Below are 12,730 nucleotides of genomic sequence, written 5' to 3'. Positions count from 1 at the left end.
ATTTCACTTACGAAATGAATGCCATAATTGAAGTTTAGCAAAATAAAATTATGAAAATTCTTGTCACCTTATCCATCCATAATCTAATACAATTAATTCAGATTTTGGGCTTTCTCTTTTTTAGCTTTATGTGTCCATCAGGGAAAAGTGCTGCCATTTTCTGCAGAAAGTGTCTTTTTCAATTAAAAAAATAATTGCCAAATAGCACTTCTCACCCATTTCTGCATGATTGTGCTACTCATTAAGGTATTTCAAACTGAAAGCAGCTGTCAGATAAAACCAGGCTGCAGAGTTGATGTAATGGAAAGATTATCCCGAGAGTAGTAAGAATGTGGAATTCGCTACCAGAATGAGCAGTTGAAGCAAACAGCATTGATGCAATCAAGGAGAAACCTGACAAACACATGAGTGAGAAAGGAATAAGACATGTTGATGGAGTTAGAAGAAAGCTGGGGAGGAGGCCACTGTGCATTATAAACGCGGCACAGATCATTTGGGCCGAATGGTTTCTTTCTGTGCTGTAAATGCTGCAATTCAGTCCATTGCAAAGTCCAGGGTAGTAATTGGGGCTGATTTACTTGACATCTGCCATCAGAGAACACCTTTTTCTCATGCGCAAACGTCAGGAAAAAGGGGTGAAGATAGTATAAGGAATCCACAGCCCCATCCCATACGTTATACCAGGGATTTCCTGAAGGGCAGAGTGTGCTCCCTGAAATTGGCATTGTATTTTGGACATGGCTCCCCTCTGACTGCAAAGTCTGAAGGGGTCAAAAAGAAAGCTGAAGATGATCCCAAATGATTAGTAGGAATTGTTTTTAAGTTTCCACCTGTCACTGGATCTTTTGGATGCTATCTTGAAACCAACTGCAGTCTTTTTCTTTCCCTGTTTGCTCTTCTTTCCAGAGGACAGGCCTGCGCCAGGTGTATTAACAGTACATGGCAGTTTTTCACCATCTTTCAATCATCAATATAAAACAGGTTTTGAGTTTATGAGGCCCAATATTAGACAGAAACAGTGTGCCCAATGTGTACTGCATTTTGAATATATACAATTTCTCACCATTTTTTCTATACTGCTCCTCTTTCTTATCTAATGCATGAATGTTTTATATCCCAAACATGAATAGGAACTCCAAATGATATTTCTTTCTGTAATCCTGACACCTGGCTACAAGAGGACACTGGTGGAGTCCAGCAACAGCCCACCTATTCTCTAAAGCCAATTATACACTTCCTGTTGCCCTGCTAAAGCTAACTTGGTTTAAATGTCAAAATAAATCTTGGACGTTCCCGATCTATATGGAAAAGCTACTGACCAAATTTCTAGAACTTAACCCGACCATGCAGAACAAACTGGGACAAGGCAAGATGTTTCACTGAAAGAAATAGATTACATCAGTGGGTAGGCCCCTTTTCCATGCTTCTGCGCATCTCAAATGGCCAATGGCCTGACAACAACTTGCGTGCCTGATGCCTTAGGTATTGTTAAGCATTAATGGTGAGAAGGTAAATATTAACCCTTTAAAATCTCACTGATTTGAAGAATTACAATGCCTTAAATTAACAAAAAATAGGTAATAACATTCTCAACACAACCATCTTAACTGCTATACCAATGGCTTTCCTTCCATTGTAAGGTTAGAAGTGTGGCTGTTCACTGAAGATTCCATAATGTTTGGCTTGATTTGAAACTCCTCCAATAATGAAATAGTCCATGCGGTCCCACAGAAAGATTGAAATAACATTCAAGTCTGGGCTGACAAATAGCTGGTAATCATCTTCTTCATGTTCATCATCAACAACTTATATTCACATATCACATTTAACATTATGAAATAGTTCCAAGGTGTTTAGAAACAGCAATATCAATAAAATATTTTTGGCATTTTTTTGACACTAAGGAGAATCAGGATAGGTGATCAAAAGCTTGGAAAAGGAAACAGATTTTTAGAAGAGGAGAGAGAGGTAAAAAAGCAGAGTTTTAGGGAGGGAATAAGCTTAGGGCCAAGACAGCTGAAGGCATGACTGCCATTTGTGCAACAATTAAAATCAGGGCTGCTCAAGTGGCCAGAACTGGAGGAGCACAAATATCTCATGCCACATAGTGCCAGGTAAAAATATCATCTCGAATAAGCCATCACTGCCTAACTTTCAATATCGCTACCAATGCTGTGCCCCACCATCAACATCTTGTCTGTATATTTTGACCAGAAGTTTAAATGAACTAACAGTATAAACATTGTGGCTAGGAAAGTAATGCAGTGGCTAGGTATTCTGCTACAAGTGGATTACCTCCTGACCAATGTTTCCCCCTAATTTTTTTTTGTTGTATGAAACCTGGTTAGTTCGATGCATAGCATCTTTAATTTTTTTTTGAGTGTCTGCAGTATGTGCACTATCTTAAACAGGAAAACTAGTGAACGGCCTGCAAGTACATTCCGGGTTGCTGTGCATTTGCACACATGCCAGCTTAACTTAAATATTGCTCCTTCCCCCACAAAGCCTCGCCACCATTTACAAGATTCAAGTCAGGAGTGTGGATAGGTGCACTCACAACAGCACTCCAAAAACCAAACATCATTTGGGCAGAACATCTGTGCTCTGCCCCACTGGACTCCATATCTATCTCATTCACCACTGATTTACGATAGCAAGATGTACGATACAGAGTGCACAGCAGCAGCTCATCAAAAGGTTAATTTCGCAGCATCAGCCTCCCTTGTAATCTCTACCACCAAGAAGAAGAAAAGTGATGATGTTGTGAGAAAATATCAATCCTTCCAAGGCAAAGACCATCCTGACGTAACCAGATATTGTCAACAACAACTTGTAATTATATAGTGCCTTTAAGGTTCTCTATGTCCCAAGGTAATTTGCAGGAGCATTATCAAACCAAGCTTGACACCAAACCACATAATGAGATATTCGGACAGATGACCAAAAGCTTTGTCAAAGAGATTGGGTTTAAGGAGCACCTTAAAGGAGCAGAGAGAATCTGGGAGGCAGATGGTTTAGGGATGGAATTGTGGAGCTTAAGACCTAGGCAACTGAAGGCACAATTGCCAATGGTGGAGCAATTAAAATGGGGGATACACAAAAGGTTAAATTTGGAGGAGTGCTGAGGGTTTGCAGGGTTGTAGGATTGGAGGAGGAGATTGGGAGAGGTAAGGCCTTTATATTTGTTGGGTCAATATTCTACAACTCCCTACCCAACGCTGGCAACAGTATCACGAGCACAACTAATGCAGAAATCGAAGGGGAAGCTCCATCACTTTCTCAGAACAACTAGGGATAGGCTTGCCAGCATCACCAACATTCTAAAAACAATATTTTTCTGAAGCTTCCGTGGATGTGTCCAGATTCTGTTTGCAATTTATTTTTTTTTCCAAATGAAGTCTTAATATGTACAGAATCTTACAAAGTTTCTGATGTTTTTGCAATTATATAACAAGATCAATTTCAGCCATTTCAGTACCTTCAGGTACTCCATAGAAACGAAACAATTCCAAAACACAAAACTAAGTAGACTGGACCCAAAAGTTACTTTTTCCGTGACTTTTTGTTTTGCAGAACAAAAATAACTTAACATATAAAACATGGCACTTACCAGTCAGCAAAATGTAAAAGTCAGTTGAAGCACCTGAGATTGATTCGGTCGTAAAATGCACATCATGTTTAATATTGTGCTTTATAGCTAAAAAAAAAACCTCTCATCAGTTATGAACATTTAGTGACATCATATGCATCACTACTCCAATAAATGTGAAACTGCTTTGTAAAAGACAGATTCAGGCACAGCCAGATTTATCAAGTGTACAGAACGAACACTGTAAAAGGCAACTTCAAACTATTTTATCTGTACAGTACTCAGTGCATTTGGATTGTGTCATCTTACAATAGAACTCGAACAATACAATGACTAGGGGCAGAATCTTTCGCTGAGCGGGCGGGCGGGCTAGCGCGCGGTGACGTCGGGTGAGCGTCCTGACGTCATTGCGCGTTCACGCGATATTTCGGTTGGTGAGTGGAAGCTGGAGCCCTGCCCGCCAAAATGAAGAGGTCAATTAAGGCCATTAAAAATGAAACTGACTTCGATTTTATGTTGACTGTGCAGCAAGCAGGGATTCGCAAGGGCAAAATGGGCTGGCGGCCAGCCAACAATTTGCAAAACCTCATCCACAGGCAGGATAAAAAGGATCGGCAGCATTGCCAGTGTGAGCAGTGAGGAGTTTGGTAGATAGTTTGCTGCTAGTGACTTATTGGTACTTGGCAGCTTCATCTGTGTTTGGGGCTTCATTCTTAGCATTTCTAGGCTTCATTTTAGGTCTCCTTGGGTGTCTTCAAGGATCCCAGAGGATTCAGACTGTGTGGACCCCTTCCTGGCATCAGACAGCCTTCTGTAACCTTAGTAATGGGGATTGTGGTCTCCGCTGGAGGCACCCCCTCTGAGGAGGAAGAGAGGGGCAGAAGGGAGAAGAGCAGCTTCAGAGGAGCGACCTGTGGGATGAGAGGCGCAGGCACAAGGGGTGCATTCCAGAGCATTAGGGGCCGCAGAAGACACCACTATCCTGCTGCTAGGGTTTACAGGTGGCGATGCAACTACCTCAATATGTCAAAGGTGCAATGCTGAAGGAGGCTCTGCCTCGCAAGGGAGAGGGTGACCTCCATTTGTCAGATGATTGGGCCTGAGCTCAGCTCCAACTGTGTGGGTGGACACCCCATGCCAGTGGTTCTGAAGGTCACAATGGCCCTCAACTTCTATGCATCTGACTCTTTCCAGGGGTCATGGGGGATCTGTGTTGGGTCTCCCAGTCAGCTGTCCATAATTGCGTCAGCCTGGTGACAGAAGCTCTGTTCAGGCGGGTATTGGGTTTCATTCATTTCCATACAGACAAGGCCAGCCAGGCTGAGCGAGCCAGAGGCTTTGCAGCGACTGCACACATATGGCCACCAAGGCTCCAGTGGGTCAGTGGGGTGCCTTTGTCAACAGGAAGACATTTCACTCCATGAACATGCAGATAGTGTGTGACCATAGGATGCAGATTCTGCAAGTCTGTGCAAGGTACCCTGGCAGCTCCCATGACGTGTGCATCCTGAGACACTCCCAGGTATTGAGGCTCTTCAGTGCTCCAGCCCAACTGGATGGATGGCTGCTGGGTGACAAGGGCTATCCCTTGAAAAGGTGACACCTCTTATGACACCTCTCTGCCACCCAAGAACAGAGGCAGAGCAGCAGTATAACAGGAGCCATGCCTCCACAAGGGCAGTGATAGAGAGAACCATAGGTCATCGGCCACAATTGAATCCAGTAGTGAGTCCGAACAGGAGCACGGTGAGGAGAGCACTGAGGGTCTGGAGGCAAACCTCTGTAACCTCCAGGGAGGCAGGGACACCTTCGACCAGCAGTCCTTCAGCTAGGCTACCAAATAAGCGCTACCACCTCATACCAGGGCTGCTGCCTCCATCCCGGATGTCAGAAATGACCCTTTCCTTTGACTCCCAAAGTCCACTCAGTGCCTGTGCAATAAGGTTTAGAGCCACCCACGTCCAACATTACATACTGGCATACCCTGCACCACATTAAATAAAAAAGATGAAGCATACTCAGGCCATTACAACAAAAGAAAACATATCTCATTTTGACAGTCCAAACAAGTTAACAGAACCTTCTCTGGTCTTCAACCCCAGATCAGCACACAAACAAAACATTGCACAGTAGGGGATCACCGGTGACCAGTCCCTCTTGTGCTCACGATACAAACTTACATTTGCGAGTGCTACGTCTTGGTGCTCCCCCCTTGCTGGCAGCAACATTAGGAGGCAGCCCGCTGACTCTGCTCTCATGTTGGCCTTGATGACCTTGGTGGTCATCCTCTGGCCAGTGGAGGCTGTGCTGGCCCCGCCTGGGAGGGAGCAGCCAGTGCCACGGCTGGCATCTCACCAGTCATCGCAGCCTCATCAGATGCCACAATCACTGGCAGAGGGGTGGAGGAGCTGCTGCCGTCATCCAGAGCGCCCTGAGAGGAGCCCGCAGAGATGACAGCTTGCTTGTGTGCCAACGTGAGGTCGTTCTGGACCTCCCTGCTTGCCATTGATGGACAGGCATCTAGCTGGGATGCTAGGTGCCTCATCCATCTCCCACACTGACACTGACAACCTGAGGTCAGTGCCTGTGTGACGGCTCACAGGTCCGAGTGCAACCCCAGGAAACCCTGATTCTGTTCTTGGAGCTGTGTTCTCCATGAGAGTCGCCACTCTTTCAATGGAGGAAGCAGTGCGCTCGGCCATGAGGGTGAACAGTGCTGATGTTCCACACAGACTCCTCCATAACGGAGACAATGCACCCATACCCTCATGGATCTTCATCAGATCCTCGCGCACATCTCGCTGGACATCCGGCATCTGCCGCCTAATGGACCATCCCAGAGGCTCATCGTCAGCCTTCGACTCAGAATCATCCAGGTCTCCAGGAGCTCTCCAACTGCCGGAGCCCTGGACACACTCTGCCTCCGCCTGCATCTCAAACTTGTGTGAAGTGCCCTCACCTTTGTGCATGGACATTGTAGCCGCCAATCTAAAACCACCGAGGTGCTGGTATCTGTGCTGGTGCCTGGTTCAGAGAGCGGGTGTAACGCAAGTGCATCTGGAGCCTGGCAGTCCTCTGACGTCAGGGGTGGCTCTTTGGGGTCCTGTGATTAGGTGCATGGTGGAAATTCTAAGGGAGAACAATGACATGTCATTAGTTTAAGTCATCACACTGTCACTGTGCATGCCAGGCACCCTGGTGAGACCATGGAGAACTGCATCATGGTGCCATCGTCTTTCAATGATCCATGGGAAATCCAGTTTTGTGGCTCCCATCAATGATGAGGCTACACAAGAATGTTTGCACCATCCGAAACTCTCACCTCTGTGCACTGCAACCTTACCTTCGTTTGACATCCCAGCCTCTCCACGGCCGGTTGACCAAAGTGTGTGCCAGCTCTCTATCTCCAAGGCATCCTGCTCGTACCTCGTGAGATTAGGAGGTTTTGGGGGCCTCCACCAGTCTGCGACCTTTCAATGTTGTTATGGGCTGTCTGCTCCCAAAAGAACAGAAGACCATTGGTTAGTCCACTCTCTACCTGCAACGCCACTGTAGCCTGGCCAAGCTTGCAAGGCACATCCGAGTCTTGGCCCTCGAGCCACAAGGCACTCAGTCCAAGAAGCCAAGGCTCACCCCCTTGGCCAGCCCCAGTGTCATTGACGGTTAGCACGCTGACTCTGACACCCCTGAGCAAGACAGGGGGGACAGCCAGACCATAACGCTTCAACACACTGATCCATGCCAACACAGTACTCACCCTTCATAAGCGCAGCATGTCATTAAGCCTCTTGCAGCACTGGACCCAGGTGCACCACACAGCATCATGGATGCTAACCAGAGCTGCCACCTCCTCCCAAGCTCTTTTTGTAAGGTGCAGTGGCCGCCTCCTTCCATCCCTGGGGTCATTGGCAGCCACCTCCTCCAGGAGGACCGCGAGGCCAGGGGGGCCAAGTGCCCACCCAACCTGCCTTCCTGCCTGGCGCTTGCAGCTGCACTGGAAGCCATAATTTCCTGCTAACGCCACCGAAGATGTCTTCTTTGCTGGCAGCCTTCGAGGGACTGTCTGGGCTGTTTTTAAACAGGCCGCCGGGTTGCCATCAGACCCGGCGGCCGACAGGCCCCCTGTCCTCGCTTGGCTCTTATCAACCAGTGAGGAGTCACGTTTCATAATGGGCGGGCCTTAATTGGCCCATCAGCGTGAAATCGCTGTCGAGGGCTGATCACAGGCAGCAGCCGGCTCCCCAGCTGCACTCGGACCCGCTGAGGCTCCCATCAATGATGAGGGTTTCACCCATTTCTCCTTGAAAGTTGCAATCAGTTAAACAACAGACTTAGCACCTGATTTTCTATATCTAAACAGCCTGCTGCCAACTTTGGGCACAAGTGCAGGATGCCCATTTAAAGACTTGCCTGAAAGGTGCCCGCCGAACTCAGAAATCTGCCCTAGCGACAAACTTAAACTAGTTGGGGCTAGATGGTGGTCGGGCGCGGGGTGGGGGGAGGTGGGGGGGGGGGGGGGGGGGGGGGGGGGGGGGGGGGGGGGGGGGGGGGGGGTCATTTTCAAATGCTGGCTGCCTGGATCTTGAAAAATGGGTGATCAGTAGTTGACAGTTTGATTGGCAATCTTGTGCATCCACTTGCCTTAAGTCTTTAAATGGACATCCTACACTTGTGCCCAAAGTAGGTAGCAGGCTGTTTAGATATAGAAAATCAGGTGCTAAGTCTGTTGACTAACTGATTGCAACTTTCAAGGAGAAATGGGTAAAGCACTCATGGCACGAGTCAGTCCCATTCCTCCAGACTTTAACAGGCCTAATCAGTGGTGCTTAAAGAGACTGCTTGAGGCCTTTCCCAAGAGGCAAGCTTTGAGGGCTTTATTTTGTGCGGGGAGCAGGGAGGGAGCACTGCTGATACATTCTTGTCCCATGATTTTTGGTTTAGTTCCAAACAATGGAAACCAGCTCTATCCCCTCCCCCCCTTAAGCCAGCATATATTTCACATCTTTTCTATTTTTACTTACTTCTGTTGAAGGGTCATTCGGACTCGAAACGTTAACTGTGTTCCTCTCCGCAGATGCTGCCAGACCTGCTGAGTTTTTTCAAGTAGTTTTGTTTTTGCAACGGATTTCAAAACATTGCTGTTTATATCAGCTCTGAGAAATACTACATGTTGGGCTTCTTCAATCACAAGTTTAGCAGAAAAGACTATTGAAGGTTTTGATATTCACATTGCAAGTCCAGGTTTGCAATAGTTACCTTCCCAGGTTCAATGGCACCCCTCATTCTAAGTAGATTCCATGTCTCTTACTTTGCACTGTCGATTCATTCTACCTATCTCTACTTGTATGATAGTGTAACTCAGAGGTGTAATAATAGTATCTCCTTGTGACATGAACTGGATATTCACAACTTTTTCATATAATGTTTCAATCTCTCTGGTGGTATGAGGCTTGATACAAAATGATGAGCTGCATTATCTCATAGTAAGGTGAAAACACTGAACTGCAGTTATGTTTTGACTTACTTAATTCAAATGTACAACTTATCATTGTGCAAATGAAGTCCTTGAAGCAAAGAGACTAGAATCCTTCTCTAGGAAGATCTGAGCTTGGAAAAACTTTGTGGCTGAAAATGTTGGCCATACAGATGGAGTGGACCACCGAGAAACTCCATGAGATAGTCTTTGTGGTGTCTGCTAATTCATGTCTAATTTATAGTTTTACCAACTGTGATTTTCCTGTTAAATTATAGTTAATTAACATGAATCAGAATCAAAGTAAAAATTGCAAAAAATGAAATTTCGATAATTTCTTCATTTGGCGGTCATCCGGTAAATTTGATTCTTTTGGTTTACCGATCGCCATGGGGATCGTAATTATGTCTCACTAAAATACTTTTGCAAGTACCCAGTGAGTGCCCAAACTAATGGTTGTGAAATATTTACTGAATAATGAGACAATCTACATTTGGATATACTGTTCAGTAACTTCTGAGAGTTTCTTATTAAAATATACATTATTTAAAGTACATTTTGAATCACTACTTTCAAGGTATTCATAATGCAGCAAAATAAATTGTGGACACATGCTGCATTGGAATTGATGTAAAAATAAGTAGTCACCTCTTCCAGTATTTATTTGTAACCAGATGACAATCTTTTGTCACAACATTTTCAATCCCCTGGCAGGGAACAGTACTTCACAACAGTTCACAAGGAGAGTACCCCAGGCAAGACTAAGGCAGATATAAGATGGAAGACATACATAATACAACAGTATCTGAGCTACGACCTTTCGAAGGATATCTGGGACAGTGCGTAAAAAAAATCTTAAAAGTTTTCTGTAACAAATAGTGTGATCATCAACAGAAAGGTTTTTTTTGTAAAAACTCAGTCTTGCACCTTTAGATAGTTCCTGAGAAGTGGTATCTGGAATTATTGAATGCAAAATAGGACCTTCACGTTCAACTTGTGATTTACATTGCCAATAGCTACAATGAGTTGCCCATATACTCTAGATAGCTTAATTCTAACACTGATTAATATCTCCATCCTGCTGGATAAATATCCTCTCAGCAAAATACAAACATAATGTGCAATGTGGTTGCCTTTCATCTTGCCAGTAAGACCAAAAGACCACCATTTCAAGTAACACTTTTCTTTTTAACTGCACTTCAATTTAATTTAATCACAAGGCAATTATAGAATATTACATTTGTATTATTTTCTTACTGAGTGAAACAGTAAATAAAGCCTGAATAGCATCTTCCCTTTCTCCCTTTTGAAAAAAGACTGTGTTCCCAAGTCTATTCCATTTACACAACCCTGCCTAGTTCAGAAAGTGGGGAAGCCTAGTTGACAATGACTACCATCAAACCATTTCCTGTTTATCCAACAGGACATATGCCTGCAAAAAAAATGATTAGGCGACTCTCCATTTCCTCACTTTGCGCCCCTGTACCTTGCTAAATTAGCCTGTAATTCCTGAAAATCTTTGACTGCACTAAAATATTTTTATTCAGAAACAAGTATATATTTCCTCTTTTAGACTTAATTAACTGCCTTATGCTCATAAAAAAATAACTTATTACTTTTGTTGGATTGGGTATGGGACTTCAGACTCAGCACATGGTTCATCTGTACCTTAATGCTTTAAAGGAGATCTTGACAAATTTATGGGACAGATAAGAATTAAAGCACCATGGAACGTCACCAAACATCATGTTTATATTTGAAGGATTAGTTTTGTTCTCTAGACTCAGGCACTGCATTTTAAAACATAAACACTGTTATTTTAGGTATAATGTAAGCAATTTAGAAGTTAATTAAACTAGTTCAAAAATAAGGCAAAACAATTATCCCAACATGCAGTAGAACATTATTACTACAAATTAGAAATCTCTCATCATAACTGATGTTTCGCCAAGTCCTATTGGAAGTGTTGTTAGTAAAGGACCTTATAAATAGAATTATTTAGAAAACTGTTTCAAAGATTACATTTTTTGAAATGGATTGCATGTCAAAATGGACTAAGGCAGCCTCATGACTGCTCTTGTGGATTCCAACCATCTTTCCCTTACCTCAAGAGGAGACAATAATGCATCCCCAGACATGAAAAGACAATTGAGATTCAAAGAGTGTTCAAATAATTTCAATGACTTGGTGACTTTCCTTCAAACACAAAGGCATTACCTGATACAGGCCTTAAGGTGTGAAAAAGCCTTGACACTTTTGAACACGGTACGTGGGAAGGAGATGTCAGATTGCGAAATAGGATTAACACTTGATTTATATGGAAATGACTCAGCATGACAGCAGCCATCTTTGCTTCATACTATATTGAAAAAGGCAGAAAGCTGTCCAGAAACAAAATCCATCTTAAAACATCTTCAGAGAAGCAGGCAAGAGCTTCAACCCAGGGAGAGACAGAAACAGCCAAGGGTTCTGCTGTAAGAGCTAGGCAGTTTTGAAAGTGCCACACCTGCAGAACCAGAAAAACAAAGAACCTTCTTTCGTCCCTGTATCCTGCTCCATCTACTAAACTCAGCTGTGAAAGCAATCTCTGGCCATTCGACAGTGGATGGCATCGCAGCTGCAGAGACAATCCTCAAAACCTTCACTTCGGACAATGCAACATCTCAACTGAAAAAACAGGCCTGCACTGACTCAATTTTTATAAGTATCACTTTTATCTTAATCTGTGACTAATCTTTGTGTATGCATCTTTTAATGACTATCTTTTCTTAGGTAACTTCCAGAGCAATAGTGTGAAATAAACTAACCTTTCCTTTTCGAGTGAGAAGGCTTTGCTGCTAGGCTTTTTAATTGAGTTACTCACTCCAAGGATAACATATACATACTCACATAACAAATACATTGTTCAGGGATGACTTTTGGGAAATACCTTTTAAAGCGTCTGTGACACTAACTTGTTTCTCCAAGCTCTGCTGGAAATGCCATTATGTAGTTAGTAAAGAACCTCAGAGCTCCGAATGATGCACCCTTTATAAACAGAATTATTTTCAATGCCCACATGTTTGCAAAGGTTTGACTACTATTTTTAGTGTAGGCCTGAAAACCCATATATCACTTCTGTCGCAGCGCTCAAATGAAAAAAATCTATTGAGGTAAGATCAAAGGTCAATTTTTCAATCTGACAAAGTAAGAAATAAAGAATGGGATATGCTCCATGGACCATTAGGATTGACATTCTGTACACTGCGAGGTAAATTTACTTTGAGGCTGTGCCACAATTCTTTGAGGCTTTGCACCCCAGAAGCACATGATGGGAAATTTGAGTGTGTGATGTGCACAATTTTCTGATCATCAAATGTAATTTCTGAAATGCACTAACAGTGGGCAAGGCTTGAATGTTTATAAAAACAAAAAACTGCGGATGCTGGAAATCCTAAACAAAAACAGAATTACCTGGAAAAACTCAGCAGGTCTGGCAGCATCGGCGGAGAAGAAATGAGTTGACGTTTCGAGTCCTCATGACTCTTCAACAGAACTGAGTGAGTATTAGGAGAGGGGTGAAATATGATCTGGTTTAAGGTGGGGGGGGGGGGGGGGGGGGGGGGGGGTGGTGTGGTTGTAGGGACAAGTGAGCAGTGATAGGAGCAGATAATCAAAAGATATCACAG

At 44.0% G+C, this 12,730-nt stretch overlaps 1 protein-coding gene across 5 annotated transcripts in view; it reads right to left on the bottom strand.

Moving 5' to 3' along the window:
• The window catches only part of LOC121281002 (disabled homolog 2-interacting protein-like), a 425,229-nt gene that overhangs the window by 200,115 nt on the left and 212,384 nt on the right, over positions 1-12,730 (bottom strand). The window contains exon 1 of one of the 5 annotated variants that reach the window (XM_041193539.1): positions 3,611-3,682. The exons of the other annotated variants lie outside the window; for them this stretch is intronic. The gene's annotated coding sequence lies outside the window, so the exon portion shown is untranslated. Of the gene's footprint in view, positions 1-3,610; positions 3,683-12,730 lie in introns of those variants that run through there. 5 annotated transcript variants of the gene reach the window in all.

The sequence above is a fragment of the Carcharodon carcharias genome, chromosome 8 (assembly GCF_017639515.1).
Source record: "Carcharodon carcharias isolate sCarCar2 chromosome 8, sCarCar2.pri, whole genome shotgun sequence".
NCBI classification, from domain to species: Eukaryota; Metazoa; Chordata; class Chondrichthyes; order Lamniformes; family Lamnidae; genus Carcharodon; species Carcharodon carcharias.
The sequence above is the reverse complement of the archived record's forward strand: the minus strand, read 5'-3'. Positions and strand labels throughout refer to the sequence as shown.